This window comes from Moschus berezovskii, chromosome 16, assembly GCF_049115385.1.
Source record: "Moschus berezovskii isolate FMDL1 chromosome 16, NW_MosBer_1.0, whole genome shotgun sequence".
Taxonomy (NCBI): domain Eukaryota; kingdom Metazoa; phylum Chordata; class Mammalia; order Artiodactyla; family Moschidae; genus Moschus; species Moschus berezovskii.
This window is the reverse complement of record NC_142475.1, coordinates 85601467-85610045: the sequence shown is the minus strand read 5'-3', so window position 1 is coordinate 85610045 and position 8579 is coordinate 85601467.

Here is an 8579-nt window from a genome sequence, read left to right as displayed (position 1 = left end):
TATATCAACATCATCATTTAAATACATAAAATAATTGACTCAACAATTCTACTTCTTAGAACTCAAACAGACAAAATTTTAAAAACTTCATTACAGAATTATTAAACATTGAAAAAAACTGAAGAATACATGAAAATAGGAAGATCCATCAATTTTAGTGTAGCTTCATGAAAGAGTTAAGTGTTAAGTAGTTAACTAGCTAAATTCAGTTACGAGCTATGTAAACTGGCATGTACAGACCTCCAGGAGGTTGTGCAGTAAAATAACAAATTTCTACACTGAAACAGAAATACAAACACAAAAATGAAAAAAAAAAAAAAAAAGCGTGTATTTGCAGATTATTACTTGAGGAATCTGACAAAGAGAATATAGTGACTGCATCTGAAAGGACTGGGAGAATCTGGGTTGGGATGGGGAGAAATTTTATTCTACATGATTTAACTTTTCATGATTCTATTTCTAGTATTTATTGTTCATTGTCATACTCTTTTTTATTTAGAAAATTAAAATATTATCCTAAAATTCCATATGAATACAAGTGAAACTGAGGAAAAAGGACACTCTATAAAACACAATATATTTTAACTAGTACAATAAGTAGAAAGAAGATAAAAAATAAGAATCTAACAATAGAAACAGGAATTAGAATATTTTTTTTAAAGTTTGGGACAAACTGTAGTATTTGCTATTTGAAGTACTATTTGTATTTGGCATATTACGATGTAACACTGGTCTTCATTTCCAACTTAAAACGCCTAAAAATGCATAACAGGTTTTTAGATTTGTGAATTTTAGTTGAAATGTATTTTATGATGTTACTAAACCTGCAGAAATATTGAAATATTTCAGAGAACTTATTCACTGTACATTTAATTTATTTTATTTATAAAAGTTATGAACTGTAGAAAGTTTTACTTGTTGGGTAATGCTTGTTGCTTCAAATGCTTGTTGCATTTGAAGTGCTAGTTACAAGAAAATCAAATACCTTCAATGTATAAATGCTATTAAGTTTTTAAAGGACTCTGGAGTATAAGTAAGTTTGTTTAAAGAAATTTCGTCTGTTCAACTTGAATCAGCTCTGTCAAACATTAATTAGAAGCCTCATTTAAAAAAATAAATAAATAAATAAATAATGGTGGTGGGAGGGAGGGTTGGGAAGCTGGCTGGAGGTGGAGGTGGTGAAGTTTATAAATCTAATTAAAAATGAAGTTGCATTTCCATTTTACAAAACCACCCATCCACCAGCGTACTGTCACTAGACATTATGTACGATTTTACTTTGCGGCAGAAACCATTACATTTAAAAATTCATTACAGCAAGGTTAGTTAGACACATGATGGATGCAGCTTTAATCCTGCCATATATTATTACAGTTAAAATGTAAATGATGAAAAATACTTTGTGCTTATCAGCATTTATGTGGAAATGTGTTTTACAGTGATATATGCTGTTATATTTCTATTATTGTGATGAAAAAGAAAGCAATACAAAAAGACGAAGTGTTTATTAAAACATGAAAAAAAAAAAAGAAAGAAATGGTTTTGCAGCACTGAAGAGATTATAGAAAGTAAATAAGCTAGATCAGACCTGTTTTATGTAGTAATTTTATAGTTTAATTATTTCAGTTGTAAAATATTGTTATACTGTTAATTAGTTCTGATTGTTCATATTAAACTATTGAAATGCAAAAAATAAATAAATAAATTTTGAAAAAATAAAAAAATAAAAAAAAATTTAAGCCAAAAAAAAACACAAATTAATTTAAAATTATTAACTGTATAAAATTTTGATTGGCTAATTCATGGCATATTATTTATTGATTCCCTAGTTTAAATGTATGCTTTCAAGATTCATTGTTAAACTAGAAATTATTCAGTTTACATATCAGCAGTGAATTGTTATTAATAAATAGCCTGAACATATAAATTATTCTTTAATTATAATTATCACTAGTCTGAAGAAATGGAGTGAAGTGAAGTCTCTCAGTTGTGTCCAATTCTTTGCGACCCCATGGACTGCAGCCTGCAAGGCTCCTCCATCCACGGGATTTTCCAAGCAAGAATACTGGAGTGGGTTGCTCTTTCCTCCTTCAAAAGAAATGGAAACTATATATCAAATTTACGAAGACTTTTACATTCTAAGGAGATTGGCCCTAATGCTAATTTACTAACTTCATAATGGATAATACACTAATTTAAAACTTGGTCTGCCTTTTTTTCTTTCCAGAGCTTATTTATAGCATTAGTCATTTCAGAATTTCTTAGACTGTAGATTAATGGGTTCAGCATTAATGGGTTCTTAGACTGTAGATTAACTGAGTGTATATGATACACTCAATTATTTTTTAATGCGGAAGCTCTTAGTAAGTTTTCTATACATAAAAATACAAGAACAAAGAAGTAGATGACCACAAAGATGTGGGAACCACAGATGTGAAGGACTTTCCACCTCCCTTCCTGACTCAGGTTCTTCAGAGAGTGCAGGATGACCCCATAGACGATAAGTAAGAGCAGAAAAACAATAGTGCATATCAGTCCTCCATTGGCCAGTGCCGGGAGCCAGCGAGGGAAATTCTACCCGTGGCAAAGGTCAATTGAGGAAGAGGCCTGACGGGCAAAGGCTAATCAGGACTCGAGGAGCCCACTGGACTTACCTGAGCATCTACCCCAAAGAAAACCGGAATCTGACTGCTTTACTATCTTACGCTTCTTACCAAGTCCTCTAATACTTACGGGGGCTTCCCCCCAACCACCTTTCTCTGAAAACATTAATTCAGAGCTGTAGTTTAAAAGTTCTCCTCGGCTTAATAGGAGTGTTCCAATCCAGACCCCTCTGATAGCTTTCTAACTTGCATGACAAGTTTGTCCGGGCTCTTACAACTATGAGTGTGACTGTTTATAGCCTCCCAGCCATGCAAGGACAGAAAGCCTAATATTCTAAAATACAGGAATCTGTTGAAGAAGTTAAAATCATTAGACTAGTACTAAAAAAGATTTCATTGTTGAATCAATGCTTGCGCAAAGTTTCCTCTATCTATTGTATCCTTGGAAATATATTAATCACATATAGAGAATATAAGTAGTAGCCTTTGATTTAACCACATCAGATCTTAAGTTAATAAATTCCTTTCTTGCAGCTCACTACACCGGTGCCTTATAGGAATGTAACTTTGTTATGTGTCTAGCACCTGACTCTAGGAAAGTCACCTTAAAAGAATATAAGCCTTTTACTTGCTAACTAACCTATTGTTAGGAGAGAGGGCCATAAACTGTTAGCAGGCCCCCTGGCCAGAAGAGGATGTAAACCACCTAAAACTTTTATCACAAGACACACAAAAATAAGCCCTGAGCCTGATAAGGGTCAAGACTGCTGACCCCACGCGATTTTGGTGTGAATCTATACCTCCCTTTCTCTGTTTCTTATGCGCATAACTTAGGGTATAAAAGCAGCACTGGAAAATAAAGTTTTGGGCCTTGCTCACTGAAGCTTGGTCTCCCCGTGTCGTTCTTTCTCTTTTTCCATCCTTTTCTCTAGTCTCCTTTTTCTGGTTGAGATCCTTGGAGCGCTGGGCCCTCTGAGTTTACTTATCTGCCTGGGCTTCTAAGACCCACTTGAGGGGGTGCCCTGGTGGGGTGCCTCCAGTGATTCGAGAGGGCGCCTGCGGCCTATGTAAACAGAGCAAGCCCCATGCTGGGGTTTTATTGGTTTCCAGCGTAAACCAAGGAATCATCACCCCTGTCTCTCTCTCTTTCTTTCTCTCTCTCTCTGACGCCGACGCCGTTCATCCCGAGGATACCCTGGGTCATATCGAGGCTGGTCCCCGATAGGCCAGCACTAAGAGATCAATAATATAGGTGTTAATACATATGGGTTTCAATAACGGGTGCATGTCACACCTAAAATGATCAATGACATTGGCGCCACAGAATGGGAGCCCATAAGTAGTGCTAAGTTGCATTACTGAGTACAGGAAACCTCCAACCCGGGACACTAGTAGCAGTAAAACACATACCCACAGCCTTATCCATTTACATCTGTGAGTTTAAGGCCTCACTGAGAGTTTTATCCATGACAATGTGCAGGTGGACAACCATCGTCAAAATATAGAAGAGCAAGAGTGAGGCCCAATAGGACAAAAGAAGATATTTGTTCCCTGGTTCCATCTAGTCTGAATAGGACCTGAGTTCACATAGTAGAAGCAGCTACCCTACAAAACAAAGGGGAAAAATTTATTTTTTTTTATTGGAGGCTAATTACTTTACAATATTATATTGGTTGGTTTTGCCATACATTGACATGAATCCACCCCAGGTGTAATGTTTTCCTTTTCTTGAACCCCCCCTCCCACCTCCCTCCCCATATCCTCCCTCCGGATCATCCCCGTGCACCAGCCCCAAGCATCCTGTATCATGCGTCAAACCTGGACTGGTGATTCATTTCACATATGATAATATACATGCTTCAATGCCATTCTCCCAAATCATCCCACCCTCACCCTCTCCCACAGAGTCCCAAAGACTGTTCTATACACCTGTGTCTCTTTTGCTGTCTCGTATACAGGGGTAAGGTTAGCATCTTTCTAAATTCCATATATATGCATTAGTATACTGTATTGGAGTTTTTCTTTCTGGCTTATTTCACTCTGTATAATAGGCTCCAATTTCATCTACCTCATTAGAACTGATTCAAATGTCTTTTTGATGGCTGAATAATACTCCATTGTGTATATGTACCAAAGCTTTCTTATCCATTCATCTGCAGATGGACATCTAGGTTGCTTCCATGTCCTTGCTGTTATGAACAGTGCTGCAATGAACACTGGGGTACATGCGTCTCTTTCAATTCTGGTTTCCTTGGTATGTATGCCCAGGAACGCGATTGCTGGATCATATGGCAATTCTAACTTTTAAATGCATTATAAGTTCATCTTTTTCTTTACCCATTCAACTAAAATAATGTGTTCAGCTCAGTTCACTTCAGTTCAGTCACTCAGTTGTGTTTGACTCTTTGTGACCCCATGAACTGCAACACGCCAGGCCTCCCTGTCCATCATCAACTCCCAGAGTTTATTCAAATTCATTCCATCTAGTCAGTGATGCCATCCAGCCATCTCATCCTCTGTCATCCCCTTCTCCTCCCATGTTCAATCTTTCCCACCATCAGGGTCTTTTCAAATGAGTCAGTTCTTCGCATTAAGTGGCCAAAGTATTGGAGTTTCAGCTTCAGCATCAGTCCTTCAAAAGAATATTCAGGACTGATTTACTTTAGAATGGACTGGTTGGATCTCCAGTTCAAGGGACTCTCAAGAGTCTTCTACAATTCCATAGTTCAAAAGCATCAATGCTTCTGATCTCAGCTTTCTTTAATAGTCCAACTCTCACACCCATACATGACTACAGGAAAAACCATAGCTTTGACTAGATGGACCTTTGTTGACAAAGTAATGTCTCTGCTTTTTAATATGCTGTCTAGGTTGGTCATAATCTTCCTTCCAAACAGTAATCATCTTTTAATTTCATGGCTGCAGTCACCATCTGAAGTTATTTTGGAGCTCAAAAAAATGAAGTCCATCAGTGTTTCCCCATCAATTTGCCATGAAGTGATGGGACCAGATGCCATGATCTTAGTTTTCTGAATGTGGAATTTTAAGCCAACTTTTTCACTCTCCTCTTTTACTTTCATCAAGAGTCTCTTTAATTCTGCCATAAGGGTGGTGTCATCTGCATATTGGAGGTTATTGATATTTCTCCCAGCAATGTTGATTCCAGTTTGTTCTTCAGCCATGATATATCAATTTGTGTCCAATTTGGTATGGATATTGTGATAGACAAATTAAAAAAGGCCTACTTCCCTGCCTCCAGTGATATGATGCCTCAACGAATTCCAGATCAAATTACAAAGTGTTATTTCAATCATATCGAAAAATACTAAGGGTAACAGTGTAGTGAAAATGTTAGTTGCTTAGTCTTGTCTGACTCTTTGCAGCCCGATGAAGTGTAGCATGCCATGGAATTCCTTTGTCCATGGAAATCTCCAGGTGAGAATACTGGAGTGGATCCCTATTCCCTTCTCCAGGGGATCTTCCCAGGTCTTGACACAGGGATCAAACCCTGGTCTCCCACATTGCAGGCAGATTTTTTTACTGTCTGAGCCACAAGGGAAACCTGGTGTTGGAATATATCATATGAAAGGTGTTCAGTTCAGTTCAGTTCAGTCGCTCAGTCGTGTCCTACTCTCCGCGACCCCATGAATCACAGCACGCCAGGCCTCCCTGTCCATCACCAACTCCCGGAGTACACTCAAACTCATGTCCACAGAGTCGGTGATGCCATCCAGCCATCTCATTCTCCGTCGTCCCCTTCTCCTCCCGCCCCCAACCTTTCCTAGCATCAGAGTCTTTTCCAGTGAGTCAACTCGCCGCATGAGGTGGCCAAAGTATTGAAGTTTCAGCTTTAGCATCAGTCCCTCCAATGAACACCCAGGATTGATCTCCTTTCGAATGGACTGGTTGGATCTCCTTGCAGTAAAAGGGACTCTCAAGAGTCTTCTCCAACACCACAGTTCAAAAGCATCGATTCTTCAGTGATCAGCTTTCTTCACAGTCCAACTCTCACATCCATACATGACCACGGGAAAAACCATAGTCTTGACTAGACGAACCTTGGTTGGCAAAGTAATGTCTCTGCTTTTTAATAAACTATCAAGGTTGGTCATAACTTTCCTTCCAAGGAGTAAGCGTCTTTTAATTTCATGGCTGCAATCAGCATCTGCAGTGATTTTGGAGCCCAAAAAAATAAAGTCTGACACTGTTTCCACTGTTTTTCCATCTATTTCCCATGAAGTGATGGGACCAAATGCCATGATCTTTGTTTTCTGAATGTTGATCTTCAAGCCAACCTTTTCACTCTCCTCTTTCACTTTCATCAAGAGGCTTTTGAGTTCCTCTTCACTTTCTGCCATAAGGGTAGTGTCATCTGCATATCTGAGGTTATTGATATTTCTCCCGGCAATCTTGATTCCAGCTTGTGCTTCTTCCAGCCCAGAGTTCCTCATGATGTACTCTGCATATAAGTTAATAGGCAAGGTGACAATATACAACCTTGACTTACACCTTTTCCTATTTTGAAGCAGTCTGTTGTTCCATGTCCAGTTCTAATTGTTGCTTCCTGACCTGCATACAGGTTTCTCAAGAGGCAGGTCAGGTGGTCTGGGATTCCCATCTCTTTCAGAATGTTCCACAGTTTATTGTGATCGACACAGTCAAAGGCTTTGGCATAGTCAATGAAGCAGAAATAGATGTTTTTCTGAAACTCTCTTGCTTTCTCCATGATCCAGCGAATGTTGTCAATTTGATCTCTGGTGCCTCTGCCTTTTCTAAAACCTGCTTGAACATCTGGGAGTTCACGGTTTACATACTGCTGAAGCCTGGCTTGGAGAATTTTGAGCATGACTTTACTAGTGTGTGAGATGAGTGCAATTGTGCGGTACTTTGAGCATTCTTTGGCATTGCCTTTCTTTGAGATTGGAATGAAGACTGACCTCTTCCAATCCTGTGGCCACTGCTGAGTTTTCCAAATCTGTTGGCATATTGAGTGCAGCACTTTCACAGCATCATCTTTCAAGACTTGAAATAGCTCCACTGGAATTCCATCACCTCCACTAGCTTTGTTCGTAGTGATGCTTTCTAAGGCCCACTTGACTTCACATTCCAAGATGTCTGGCTCTAGGTCAGTGATCACGTTATCGTGACTATCTTTGTCGTGAAGATCTTTTTTGTACAGTTCTTCTGTGTATTCTTGCCACCTCTTCTTAATATCTTCTGCTTCTGTTAGGTCCATACCATTTCTGTCCTTTATCGAGCCCATCTTTGCCTGAAATGTTCCCTTGGAATCTCTAATTTTCTTGAAGAGGTCTCTTGTTTTTCCTATTCTGTTGTTTTCCTCTATTTCTTTGCATTGATCACTGAGGAAAGCTTTCTTATCTCTTCTTGCTATTCTTTGGAACTCTGCATTCAGATGCTTATATCTTTCCTTTTCTCCTTTGCTTTTCGCCTCTCTTCTTTTCGCAGCTACTTGTAAGGCCTCCTCAGACAGCCATTTCGCTCTTTTGCATTTCTTTTCCATGGGGATGGTCTTGGTCCCTGTCTCCTGTACAATGTCACGAACCTCCGTCCAGAGTTCATCAGGCACTCTATCAATGAGATCTAGTCCCTTAAATCTATTTCTCACTTCCACTGTATAATCATAAGGGATTTGATTGAGGTGTAGAAGTATATTATTCAAATGGGAATCTGAGAGGCCTTCTCAGAAAAAGCATTGCTTAGTTGAGATTTAAAGGAGTCTTAACTAAAAGTGATAGAATAAATAAAGGCAAAAGAATTTCACAGAAATATTCACCATTCACCAAGTCACACAGATGTAATTATTGAAATACACTTCAAAAAAATTTTACATTTAACATGAGTAGATCAAGCTGTGACTAGAATGTCACTGTCTTTGGAACTCACTGAGTCTTCCTTAGGGTCTTTACTGGGTGTTCCCATTTCCTGACCTATAAATACTGATGCCATCCAATGTTA